The 13,752-nt window shown below is 29.8% G+C and overlaps 1 long non-coding RNA gene across 1 annotated transcript; it reads right to left on the bottom strand.

Moving 5' to 3' along the window:
- Nucleotides 1–4,119: 4,119 nt before the first annotated feature.
- Nucleotides 4,120–9,165, bottom strand: LOC143076877 (uncharacterized). The gene is made up of 3 exons (XR_012978820.1): nucleotides 9,042–9,165; nucleotides 5,826–5,888; nucleotides 4,120–4,765 (listed from the first exon to the last, which is right to left on the bottom strand). It is a non-coding gene; the product is annotated as an uncharacterized LOC143076877 (long non-coding RNA).
- Nucleotides 9,166–13,752: the final 4,587 nt, after the last annotated feature.

Here is a 13,752-nt window from a genome sequence, read left to right as displayed (position 1 = left end):
ATAATATCAATAGAATATATTTCATTTAATGTAACTTACCGAAATCTGCAGAACAAAACTGACTTTGTGGATGTTGCGGTAAGCATGAACATCCATGTGCACTGTTTGCCGTCCATGTTATAACAATTAAGACGGCATTTACCAATAACAATAAACGGTTCATCCTAACTGTTGTTTCACCACTCGGAAGTAAGTACTGACACTATGAAATTGTTCCATTTTATATCAATGAAATCATTGTTTTGTATAGTATTAAAGGATTATATTGCCATTATTGAGTGGTCACTCCTAGTTATGATTTATGTGTACAATGGTTGAACTTTTAACATCGTGATGTATAAAAGGAAAGAATAAGATGTAATAAATCTTAGATTTTATTTTATTTTTAACAAATAATCAGATGTTGGACATGTTGATGACAATTAATCTTTGTTAATTTATCATGTTTATATTTATCACATAAATTTCAAAATAGTATTCAATTTGACAATAAACGATTAACTTTAAATCTTGTGAAACATGTAAAAAGAATAGGTGTGCTTATACTTGGTATAATTTTACATGTATACGATAACTGAATATAATGATTGGATTTATATTGATGTCACAGATTCTGTATTTCAAGTTCCAGTACGTAATTGTTTTTGATTACTTTCCAACAGAGGAAGAACCACAATTGTATTACAGTTAAAATTTGAAAGTACAATAAATTTTTTGAACGATATTCTTAAACTTAACACACAAAACCGCGCTTATGAATCGCATTGCTATATAATATATCATAACTGTTTTAATGTCCTAGGGTTATACAGAGTCATTATTTAGGGAATATACAGCAAAAGTCCAACTAAGTTTGTGTAATGACAAACACTAATTAAATACAAACTGTTCGTAGATCATTCTAGTCATATCCTATTGAAAAAAAATGTTTCTAGTTGCAGTCGTCATACTTTAGCCATTAATGTAAATTTGACTAATACGGGTATTCTTCTTTTGATATACTTTTGAATTGTGTTTTAACGGTTGGTAAAGTAAACAATTCTTTTTTTTTTCTTTTTTTCCCTGGAACATGTGAACTGTTTTATTTTTGTCCGTTTGAAAAATGATTTGGATTATGATTGCGTTGCAAACTATGCACATTATAAAATTTATATGTAGTTTAACAACTAGTGTTACCATACGTCATTTATATACGAAGCATTGAAATTAATACCGTATAGTCATCAATACAATTCCGAAAAATGACTAGAATTAAAGAAAAATCGATCGGCAAACTATTTCACAAAGCAATACCCCAACACAAATATGACAGTAAACAGCTATAAGTCAAACCACTCAAATAAGTGCAACAGTAGTATACCGCTGTTCAAAACTCATAAATCCATTGACAAAAAAAAATCGGTGTAACAAACAAAAACTGAGGGAAACGCATTAAATATAAGAGGAGAACAACGACACAGCATTACAATGTAACACACAAAGAAACGGACTAAGCATTAGACAAAATCCTATGAGAATAACAAATATAACATCAAAACCAAATACATCAAAACCGGCTTCTGATTTGGAATTTCACATATATATTATAGTGCGGGGTTAACCATGTGCGTCAGATCTGAACCCTCACCTCATCTTAGATTTAGATGTAACAACAAAATAACAGAAAACATACTCTTAATATTTGTTTGAAATAGCTTGATGTTTAAAACTCTCGACCCAATGTAGCATTGAATTACGTCTACTTTCAAAATAGGTTGGCGCACACCATGGCAAAATGAAAAAATATGAATATAAAAACATCAGACAAAGTTATATTTTGATAAAACAGGAGGAAAACTTAATTCCGACCAAGATGAATTTTAGAGAGGTCAACAATATTAAATGTGTCTGGAATCGCGCGTCTAGCGGTTAAAATTTTAAGACCGGTACCTTTGATTTACTCTATGCACTACTGTGTCGATTCCACTGCTGGTAGACGAATATCACTAGCACAGTAGTTAGCACTTCATTGTTGACATGAATATCAATTTGATAGTCATTTGATCAATGAGTTTTTCAACAATTGTAAATAATAAGAATTTTCTTATCCAAGTCATAGACATATTTGGAACATTTTTTGTAAATGATTGGTCCTTAGTGATCTTCAACTTTATACTTGTTTAGATGTCTAACTGTTTTGATATGATGATGATGAGTATTTTGTAGTCTTAACGCCTGTCTGGTACCTATTCTGGTGATAGCAACATACTGAAAAAGGTGGGGCGTGTTAATAAATTATCATTAATTTGTTTTTACAATGTCGTTTAATACGGTACACGAGAAGAATTGACTTACGTGGTCGTGGTGTCTCTTTAGTAAATATATAGGAAAACTACAATGCATATTTAAAATTTGTTTATTGGGTACTAATGTTAAAATCATATCGCGCGACCTTCGCTGATTTAGGTAATTCGCCCTTGATTTTATTCTTTTCAACAACCTCTTATAGCCATGGACGTTTAAGTCTAGTCATAATTTATATGTACTCTTTTATCAAGAAACGTGTATATACGTTTTCCAGTTCGTGATCATCGTACTCAGTGTGAGCCAAGGCTCCGTGTTGAAGGCCGTACCTTGCACTATAATGGTTTTCTTTTACAAAGTTACTTGGATTGAGTGTTGTCTGATTTGCACTCACACCACATCTTCAAACAAACATAAATGTATGAACAAACATATTAATATTCATGATATTTCTTCGATTCAAATATCGTTGACTTTAAAATGTTCTTCAAATATTTGTCATTCTACCCTACTTATTATACTTTTGCTTCGTTGATCGTTACTGGTACATACAAAATTAAATCATACACTTAGTGAAATTAAACGCTCTTTACATGTGGGTATCGTTAAAATATTATATAACTATTGTTAACCTTTTTTTGACTGGGAAAAATATTTTCCGCATTGAGTTGTTTTGCTTTTGCCACTTTTTTGTCCTTTGCATCATCGAAATATAAATGTATACATAGATACCGGTATGACTTAAGAAGCAAACACTGGTTTACAGTGAAGTAAAACTTCAAATGAATATAAACTAGGGATGGCAACGAGTACTCGAGTACTCGGGTACTCGCTCGGAAGGCCGAGTTTTCGAGTACTCGGGTACTCGCTCGGAAGGCCGAGTAGTCAAGTAAAGTTTTAGTACTCGAATACTTGTTTGCCTGATATACATCTTGAGATATTTCTCTTCACATTTCCATTCACTTTAATTCCGTTGAAATATCCCCTTCGTAATACTAAATAAAACTTATTAACATCATAAATATGTTTATCCTGAGGATACTATTTGTTATAGTAGTACTATCAACGTCCTTTCCTTCCGATGGAATGTTTTCATGTGCACTACTCGTAACACAAAATAGAACTTTTGTCTGAAATATGTTGACCAGATCATATTTCTAAACAAGAACAAAATCAAAGTGACCTGCGGTGAACCCTACGAAACTGATCATGTTAACGGCGTTTGTACACGGATCAACACTTAAAAAAAAACATAATCAAACAAACAGACACAAGATAGTGCAAAAACAAAACACAGAAAAAGCAGTGTCCAAATGACTGGGTTTGTCTTCATTGTAACAAACAAGGACACAGACAAGCAGAGTGTAATTCGCACCTAATTGAAAGTGACGACACAGAAGACGACAATTCAGATGAGGATAAATCGGAAACAGAAGACTCTGTGCAGATATCACAATCAATACTGCAACCAATTCCCAATGACAGTCAAACAGAATCACTTATAGCTCCACTCAGTAATGATCAAACTGACACTTCTACCAACAAAAGTGCAGACAACGACAATACGTACATGTACAATCATGACTCAGGATCGGAAGCTAAAACCACCAACACTCCAATAGATGGTTCGCAGAAAAGAAAGAAGAAAACAAAACTGACTAATAATCAAAAGAAAACACAAGGAGATATAAGCCAATATTTCCAAGGTTCGAACCAAACTCCAAAAAATAAAACTGATAAGAGAAATGCAACAACCCCTACAGAAGAGTATCAAGAACGTACAGGTCCTGCACAAAAGACATTTAAATCGTAGGGCCAGTACAATATGTAAATCCATTACAATGCAATTGTTTAATAATTAAAACAGTACAATGTTCAAATATAAATATATGTACATAGAATTTATTATTTTTATTTTAATAATTAAAAAAAAAAACAAAAAAATGATTGTGATGCAATGCAAGATTGCATACTTTCAAAAGATAATGACTATTTGAATGTCAAATATATGTTTATCATAAACAATGTTTATGTTTCAAACAATCACTTGTTAGTATGGTACGCTATAAATAGAACATTGGAATTTGAATGTATATTTGGTAAAAACCACATCATTGATATTAAAATTGCAAGAAATATCTATATCCAACAATTTTTTCTCCATGTGAAAAAAAATCCATCAGCCATATATGCCACGTTTATAATCCAGAGTGGTAATATTTTTCACACTTGTTTGCAATGTATAGAAAAGGAAAATCCAAATCTATTTTTAGAATATGACACTGAATTTATAGCCATCCACGTTTTTTTAACATTCACAGGTAAATCCAACAATAGTACATTTGGAATATGGTATATCACAAAACCATCACTGAAATTGTTTAACTTTTCTTCTAATAACATCTGGTATTCAGACATACCACTTCAATTTGCTAATACGAAATTGGGTCAGTGTCTGAGGAATGTCAAGGCCATATGCGGTCTGAAAATAGACAATGAAATAAAAAGTAAACAATGTAGTTATCATACTTTAAATGTTGAAATAATTATTTATAATACTATTGTAAACACTATTGACAATGTTATGTTAATACTAACTGTATAACATGTTGTAAACAAATGATGGTTATATTATATATAAGAAAACTTTACTTTTTTTCAATTAGATATTTTTGGTAAACAATGAGTGAAACAATACATATATGTTCATTAAACTGTCAAGGTCTTGGTTCAAAAGATAAAAGACAAAGGCTTCATATGTGGATGAAGTATCAACATTGTAATATTTTATTTGTACAAGAGAGTCATTTTACTTCTACATTAGAGAAAAATTTTAAAAATGAATTCAAAGGTGATACATATCACAGTTATGGAAATTCACAATCAAGAGGGGTATCAATTTTTATTAGTGATCACACTGATTATCAATTAATTGATCAATTCCAGGATGAGGAGGGGCGAATAATTTTGATTAACATAGAAATTTCAGAAAGTATATACACTCTAGTTAATATTTATGCACCAAATCTTCCTAAAAATAGGAATGTTTTCTTCAAAAAAGTAAATGACATGATACAGAAAAACAGTTTAGGTATGGTCATAGTTGGGGGAGATATGAATGATACACTATCTAATATTGACAGCAAAAAAAAAAAAAACAACAGAAATAATAAAAGAAAACAAAAACCAGTCAACAGCTTTAAAGGGTTTATCAAAACACATAAATTGATAGATATTTGGAGAGTTATACATAGAAACAATATACAATTTACATGGAGACGGAAAAATAAGATAAATGAAGCTTCACGCATAGACTACTTTCTTGTTTGTCCAGAAATAAGGTCACATATATATTCAGCAGATATAAGACCTGCACTTATTTCTCATACAGATCACCAAGCTATATCTTTAAAGGTAAAAGGGAGATCACAATCAAAAGGGAAAGGTTATTTCAAAATTAATAATAGTATCTTAGATAATATAGAGTATAAAAATATAATAAAAGGTCTTATCATGAAATATAAAAATAAAACAAAACTTACTGATAACATAGGCCATCAATGGGATCTGTTCAAAATTGAAGTTCGAGAACATACCGTTGCATACTGTAAAAGAAATGCAAATAAAAATAAAAGTGAAATACACATATTGGAAAATAAGATTAAAAAACTAAATGAAAATATAAACAGAAACTGTAAAGATGATGTCATTAAACATTTTCAAGAAGAATTAATTTATAATGAATGTAAACTAAGAAAAATTTATGAAATAAAAAGGAAAGGAGCTCAAATAAGGTCAAGGATTAAATGGGTAGAAGAAGGAGAGAAAAATACTAAATTTGTTTTGGGATTAGAAAAAGCTAGACAGACTAGAAAGACTATAACCGCTTTAAAAGATGATAAAGGAGTTATACATACAGAATCTTCTAAAATTTTACAAATAGAAAAAGATTTCTATCAAAATATTTATAATAGTACAAGTCCAAATGTAAAATCCATAGATAAATATATTAATGATATAAATATTGATCATAAATTAAATAAACAAGAAAGTGAGATAATGGAAGGTACTTTAACCATTGAAGAATGTACTAATTCATTATTCAAGATGAAACTTAACAAATCACCTGGAATTGATGGACTTAGTGTTGAGTTCTATAGGACTTTTTGGGATGATTTAAAAGAATTTGCTGTATCTACATTTAATTATTCGTATCAAAAAGGGGAGTTAACAAGATCTCAAAAACTAGGAGTTATTTCTCTTATACATAAAAAGAATTATCCACTTCGCTTAAATAATTATAGACCCATAACTTTATTAAATATTGATACAAAATTAATTGCATATTCATTGGCTCAACGCATTAAAATTATATTACCAAATATTATACATAAAGATCAAAATGGCTAGGTTAAAAATAGATATATAAGTTATAATATTAGACAAATCCAAGATATAATTGATTATGCAGAAAGATTTAACATAGAGGGGGCACTACTTTTTTTAGATTTCTCTAAAGCATTCGACTCTTTAGAATGGGATTTGATGTTTTCAGCTTTAAAAAAATTTGGATTTCAAAATTCTATGCTTAAATGGATTAAAACTTTATATACAGATATAAAAAGCTCAGTAATAAATAATTGATGGATATCTGACCCCATAAACATTCAACGCGGAATACGACAAGGATGTCCGTGCAGTGCATTAATTTTTGTCATTGCAGTAGAGATATTAGCCTGTAACATAAGGCAAGACCATAACATTAAAGGCTTTGAAATTAAGATAGATGGGAAAACACATTCATTAAAAATCAGCCAACTTGCAGACGATACAACACTTTTTCTAAAAACACAAAAAGACATTTCAAAAGTTTTAAATATGATTGAAATCTTTGGCACATTATCAGGGCTTAAATTAAACAGATCAAAAACAGAAGGCATATGGTTAGGAAAACACAAACATTGTAAAGAAAAATATGAAAACATCAACTTTACAAACAAACCAGTAAAATGTTTAGGATTTTTTTTTTGGTTGTAATAAAAAGGTTTGTCAAAAGCTCAATGCTGAAAAACAAATAGAAAAATCTGAGAAGATAATTAAAAACTGGGAGAAAAGAAATCTAACACTGTTGGGAAAAATAACAGTTATCAAATCACTGATTCTACCCAATATTACTTTTTTAGCATCTGTTTCCCACATAGAAAAAGAATATATTGATAAATTTTAAAAACTTGTATTTCAATTCTTATGGAAAAGCAAAACAGAAAAAGTTAAACGTAATGTATTAAGCTATACATTGCTAGATGGTGGATTAAAAATGATTGACATAGATAAATACATAGAATCTTTAAAAATTGGGTGGATTAAAAGATTAATATATGGAGATTTTGCCAACTGGAAAGTAATACCATTATTTTATTTCAATAAATTTGGCAAGAACTGCCTTATCTTTCATATGAACATTGATGGTATTCACTCAATTCCTGGTTTAAATAAACTGCCAGAATTTTATTTGAAAGTAGTAAAAGCATGGGTAAAAAACAAAAAAAGAGAGCAACCAGAAAACTTTAGAACTTTTCGACAACAAGTAATTTGGGGAAATCAATTTATCAAGATTAAAAAAAAAAGCCTTTTATTTCAAAACTGGATAAATAGCAAAATCATATATGTAAATGACATTATAGATGAAAATGGTAACATATTGGAGAAATATATTTTACAAAAGCTCAATATTAAATGTAATTGGTTGTCAGAATTTTCTCAATTGAAGAAAGCTTTGCCAACAGAATGGCTAAACATTTTAAGACAAGAAAATTCAAAGAAAACTCAAGTAAAAACAGATTATGTTTTATATATTAAGAGAAATTGTAATTATACAGAAACATTAGAAAATTTAGAAACAAAAAACAATTTATAATATATTTATTCAGAATGAGATTAAAATTCCTGTTGGTTTTAACCGAAGAAAAACAGTGTTAAATATTGAGTATATTAAGAGTTCAGCATGTAATATATTAAAATTTGTTCATCATTATTTGAAAGAAAATAAGTATAAAGTGTTTCGTTGGAAATTGTTACACTTTATTCTACCTTATAAAACTTTATTAAAACAGTGGAATATCTGCAATACTTCAAATTGTAATTATTGCAATACCACTGAAGATTATGATCATATGTTTCTGAAATGTCATTTGCTTGATGACTTCTTTAGTAAAATTAATAATCTTTTTGGAAAACTGAATATTGATAATAATATTCTTAAATTGAAAAAATCTAGTATTTGGTTATAAAATTAATGATGAACAATATTATGAAATAAATTATTTGATTACATTAATAATGTTTTGTATATATAAAGCTTACTACATGTCTGAACAGAAAACAGAAGCTATAAATGTGTATGCTGTATTTAATGCAGAATGTATGTACAGTTACAAATTACAGGTAAAACGTAAGACTACACAATGCAATTGTTTTCTACAAAAAACTGTCAAATTATTGAAATAATTTCTATGTTTGAGAAATATATGATCTAGCAAAATAAATGAATGAATAAGTTAATTAAAGATATAAATTTTACAAATTACACATCAGGAACTGATGAAGTAATATAAATTTAACCGTTCACCGCCACATGTTACGAATAATAATGAGGCTATTTAAATCAATTTACCGCTACAAAAAGAAGATTTTAAAAAGAAACAAGTTTTTACTCTTGATCTTCTTTACACTACTGATACATTTTGATTTAGACATACCTGTTAAAATGCTACATCACTTCTGTTTGTTTCTATTTTTAAAGTCATATAAACCGGTGTGACAATTTTGTTTCAAACCAGGAAGTTATTTGATAGGAAAACAACGCACACGTTAACGGAGAAAATATGGAAAATTTCCGGAAACTATACTCAAAAGTCATTTATTGCTAGATGATATATATATAGTATTCTTTTCTATTAATATATATATAGGTAATCAAATAAGTCTCGCTGATATTTACTTGTTTATTATTTCATGCTGATAGTTTTACAACATAGCGGTTAGATTATATGATAAGACTAATGTTTATTTAAGATATTGATGCTTACCTGAAAACAACCCTGGATTTCTGGTATTAACAAACAGGGACTCTTCACTTGTATGCCGGATTAGTGAGGTATATTGTTAACAACAGAAAGTGCAATTTGTTGTTGAATAAAATTAAAAAAAGAAAAAGTAAGACTAATCAACACGAACAAGCACAAGTCATTTGAAGTCAAATATTGCTGTTGACAAATTAATGGAGAAGTCGTATTATAAAAAGTACCAACTCCTCAGGAACAAATGATACATATGTATGTCTACTTTATCGGACCTTACATGCAAATATTTTTGATTTTATTTGAACTTGGTTCATGAACACATACGAAAACAATAATTACTATTATGGTAAGTTATATGTAGAAACGGCGGTCGGTAATTCATTATTTAATTGGCACAAACACAGAGGATCAAGCTCTGCAAAGTTTTGTAGTATGTTTGTCTTCCGTTAAAATGTTTATGAAAGGTAATAACAAAAACGCTGCATCTCTCTTAAAATCTAAGCTTTTCAATAGACGTTTAAGATTCATACGAGTACTCGCGAGTACTCGAGTATCATGACCGAGTATGCGAGTATTAACATGATTAAATTTCAGTTCTTTTGACATCCCTAATATAAACAGCTACTTACTATATAGGAAATATTTAAATTGTCATGTGTTTTGTGCAGATAAGAACTGATTCATTGCTTACATCGTAGATAAAAGGTCATATCCTGTTTCTTACTTCTTGTAAATTTTGAGTTATTCCTCCTTGTACTTCTACTTTAACAATTATAAAAAAACTCAATCCAGTACTACTTTAAAATGGGGTTTTACATAGAAACCTCCTCAAACTAAAGCAAAAACAACAACTAAACAGACAAGCAAAACGCATTGTGTCCCCTTTTCATAAAATAATCACACATCAAAGTCATAATTCAAATGCTTATGTCTTATACAACTACAAGTTGAAAATTAAGCAAATTGGAACTAATATGATTTATCCATTTTATATAATGTTTGGTTATATGTTTTGTTTTACAGAAAATTCAATACAGCCTAAGTATATGTAAAAATATATTAAACACAAAATTATTACATATCATGCAACACATAAAACGTTTGGGATATTGTCAGTATCTCAGATTTATTTTTTAACTGAAAGTATTTACAATAATTTATATTTCTTTTTCTTTACTTTAAGAAGCAAATCCTGTTACAAATGGAATCCACTCTCCATGCACAGCTACCCCCAAGCCCATTGCAGACGAATCTGTATGTTTAGAAGATGAAGATAGGCATCACTCAAACCTGCAGAATAATCAGCAGACCTGTCCAGTGGCTGATGATTCTCAAGGAACTGATAGAAAGGCTGAATGTTTAGGTCCAAATAGTTTAGCATATTCCCAATCTCAGACTAAAAGATTTTCAAGTGCATGCAGGTAATGTTATTACAAATTCACAACAAGAAATTCTCAACATGTATTCGTTTCCATTTGTGTTCTTTGTAAAATGTAGAGATAAATAGTTGAAATTATAAGAATTCTCTAAAACAATTAAACACAGATCTTAAAATAGCCTTTAAAGATAATCTCATCAAAGATGCAAGTATCAACAATAAGGTGATGCGATAAATTGACAATGAGACTTGTATCTGCCAACGTTCTTATCAAGTGGATATAACGAATTATTGGAAACAGTACTGCATTCGCCAACAATGAAAAGAGAAAAAAACAATGCTGTATGCGAGTCGGATGTAAAAGACCCTGCGATGAAAACTATGATTTATCAAGCTAACAGTCTAATTCATAACAAAACAAGTTTTCGAAAAATACATATAACAGATATAAACCACAAATCTACAGGCTGTTGTCGCATTCAAACATGGTTGTAAGCACTCAATCTTTGGTAACCTGGGACATGCAGTGATGTTAAAGTACAACAAAAGAAAAAAATTATAAAAATCAGTTAAAAAGGGCTTAACTTGCAGCATTTTTTTTCAATAGTGTGCTTTCATTCTTACAGCATACAGTCAGCACCAAAGAAGAAGAACACAGCTAAAGATGTGCATTCATTACAATGTGCAGTTCTTGAAAAAGAACTTGAGAAGAACATACTTCAAATAGATCTTATAAAAAAATAGCTTTGCGAGTAAGACAACTTAGATTATGATGTCCCGGAACTACATCTGCTATCAGTTTTGGAACAGTGATTGTTAAAACACAAAAATTTAGTTTTCCAGTTGTTTTATATTTGTGTATATTAAGTTCTATATGTTTTGATTCTATTTACTTTAATGTTTGATTTGTTTCAATTGCTATTTCAAAAATACATTTATTTTTACAAAATTGATGTATTAAAATGCTACTTATATCACATTGATTTGATTTGTGTTCAATCACCACGTATTGTATTTGATTTTTTTTTTAAGTTGATGACTAACTTGTCAATGAAGACTGTTAGAAATTTGGAATTTTCGTTGTTTTTGTGAGTTATGTAAACCCAAAATTAAGGAGGTGTTTATAATTTGATTTCAAATGATATAACCTCAGACTCAAAATAATAGTTCCAATCTTGAGTCTTATTTCATAGATAACCAATTTGTTTCTGGTTACATGTAATGACTTTACAGTGTTGGTTTTTCTCTCTGTTGAAGGCTTTTCAGTGTCGTGTATTGGTTCATATCTATGCCATTTGAACTCTAGAAAATGTTGTCTCATTGACAAGCATATATTTATTGTTCTATTGACAATAATTCATACTGATCCGTTTGGTCAATCTAACTAGTTAATAGAATTTTAAATTTCTTAAAACTACTCTTGTTACATGTCCAGGCGCTCCTAGCGTCAAAAGTCAAAAATGTTATGTTATGTCTTCTGTGTTATATCTTAATGTTTTCTGCTATTTGGAAAATTTGATGCGGCATGGATAAGAACAATGAAGAACTTACAGTAAAATAAAATTTTAGCACTGCACTTTTCAATTTGATCACCCACAGTCTAAGTGTCTGTCGAGTATGGGGGTTACATAAACAACTCTCCATCTAAGTCACAACTTATATAACAAAACCATTATAGGTCAGAGTACGGTTTTCAACACTCTGGTTTGGCTTATTCGGAACAGCAAGCTATAAAGGGTACCATCAATTACTAGTGTTCAACCACTCAAATTGGATATAATGGTCTAATTTATTCAATACACGATAAACGAGAAAAACTTATTTACCACATAAACAAACGACAAGTACTGAACATCAGATTCCTGACTTAGGACGACGGGCGAAAACAATTGCAGTGGGATTAAATGGTACCAAACATTCACCCTTTTTTTCTGAAATAATCGTGTAACATCACAACATAGAAAGACACACTATAAAATTTCAATTGAAATGACGTTACTCAATCAAAAGACATAGTAACACAAGTGAACATACACAAAACGATTTTTTATATTTACATACAGAATAAATTCAATAAGGGATAAATAATTAAAGTTACAGTATTACTGTAAACCAATTAATTTTTGCGAGCGATTTATCTTAGCGACCTTCGCGAGTAGAAAATTATCGCGGGTATAAATCGTCGCGAATTTGTAAAAATTCAGATTGTGTTTCCTTAACTATATCTAGTAAGTATGATAATCACGATATTGTATCGACGCGAATGTGATAGCAAGGTCTAAACTTTTAAAATGTAAAAAAAAAAGCAATTACCTTGAACAAAAATCCGCCGTTTACCATAACATTATACATCATAACCTACCTAAACTGTGACATTATTTTCTAATTATTTATCAATTTTTTTCTCATTTTAGGTTTTAGTATTATTTTTTTTATTCATAAGTTGAAAAACTGACGACTGTGCAACACAACCCCAACAAATATTAAAGTGTTCTTAGGAGCACTGGTAGGGTTAGCATATTTTGCTCCACACCCGTCGTGTTGCAATATCAAATATAACTTAACATGAATCAAATGTTTAGTATTGGATTTCTAAACTTCAAAACCACAATTTGTTATCATTTTCAAAAAGGTACACAGTTGACTATGCGATATTGGTTATATTCATTGTTCAAGATGTACGGTGACCTATAGCTGATAATTGCTGTGTCATTTGGTCTCTTCTGTATAGTTGTATTGTTGGTCTTATAGTTGTCGAAAATCTAGATCCGTTCATATATAATTAAGTGTATGGTGAAATAGACGAGAAGGTTATGTAGTAAATCAAATTATGACACATTATATTTACATTAGTAATAAACAGTTGGCAAAGGAACATCGTATTTGGATTATCTTCAGTTGAAAACCGCAGACTATGTCGCCTTCAACACAGAACAAAAGCGTACACATTAAGAAACCAGTAAACAATGTATGTAGATTTAGAGAGAACTAGTTACCAGAACGAACGAT

The sequence above is a fragment of the Mytilus galloprovincialis genome, chromosome 5, assembly GCF_965363235.1.
Source record: "Mytilus galloprovincialis chromosome 5, xbMytGall1.hap1.1, whole genome shotgun sequence".
Classification (NCBI taxonomy): domain Eukaryota; kingdom Metazoa; phylum Mollusca; class Bivalvia; order Mytilida; family Mytilidae; genus Mytilus; species Mytilus galloprovincialis.
Note: the sequence above shows the minus strand (reverse complement) of the source record. Positions and strands in the feature narration are given on the sequence as shown.